The following is a 972-nucleotide window of genomic DNA, read 5'->3' on the forward strand; positions in this document are numbered from 1 at the left end:
GTGAACTATAGTGTATGTGTAACTGTGAAAATTAAGTACATTACAAGTTGTATTGAGGGAGAATAAACAAGTTTTATAATGAAAGAACTTGTATCTTGTAAGAATTAACAAGCAAACATACAGAGACGTAACACAAGTATAAGCGCGTATGTCGAGTGTTAAAATTTGCGTGTGACACGGGTTTTTGACTGTCAAATTTAACATATATCAACGTGACATACGAGTATTAAAGTTTCAGTACTCAACTTTCTTAAGTATATTCACATTTTCACAATAATAATTAACTATATTGTTTACATAAGACCTTGTACATGCTAAGTATACTAGTTTAAAAGGCTTGTCTAATATCAGATAGAGGAATATAATAATTCGTTTTTTAATGTTTACCTCACATAATATTACAAAATGAACACGGTATGGGACAAACGCGTGTTTAGGTAACAGCACTGTATTTTCTTTAGTTGCTGTACTGGAATAGGTACATTTATGACCATCAAACCCATACAGTACTCAAACTATGACTTAAAGTAATATTATTATATTGATGGATTTCAGTTGATTGCCGCTCTGGACATTGGTGGACCTCAAAGGCGGATAACACAACAAATCGAAGTCGTACAAAACGAACATCGCAACCACACTACGAAGGAAAAATTGGAAAAAGAGGTGCGTCTAATGTTTACCAGTTTTAATTACCTATCAATGCTTAGTATGAAACTAACAAAAGAAGCTGGTAGCTTTTATATTTATGTACTTGTTGGGTGATTAGAAAAATGTTATATCATTTTTTGGTAATGTAATTAACAAAGTGAAAACGGAAATAATCATTTTCGTCACATCATACTTTTTAACCTATTTATGGTGATTGTTATTTTACAAGATGATGATGCTTAGTTTATTATTTTTATTTATAACAGTATGAAACTAGACATTTCCATGATCCGTTATTTGAATTTTATTACAAAGTAGGAT

The 972-nt window shown here is 30.8% G+C and overlaps 1 long non-coding RNA gene across 1 annotated transcript in view; it reads left to right on the plus strand.

The window, feature by feature from the left end:
* The first annotated feature begins 524 nt into the window (after positions 1–524).
* The window catches only part of LOC111086278, a 7,389-nt gene continuing 6,941 nt past the window's right edge, over positions 525–972 (plus strand). Inside the window, exon 1 of the long non-coding RNA XR_002611006.1 lies at positions 525–666. This is a non-coding gene — a long non-coding RNA (uncharacterized LOC111086278). The remainder of the gene's footprint in view (positions 667–972) is intronic.

The sequence above is a fragment of the Limulus polyphemus genome, unplaced genomic scaffold (assembly GCF_000517525.1).
Source record: "Limulus polyphemus unplaced genomic scaffold, Limulus_polyphemus-2.1.2 Scaffold983, whole genome shotgun sequence".
NCBI lineage: Eukaryota > Metazoa > Arthropoda > Merostomata > Xiphosura > Limulidae > Limulus > Limulus polyphemus.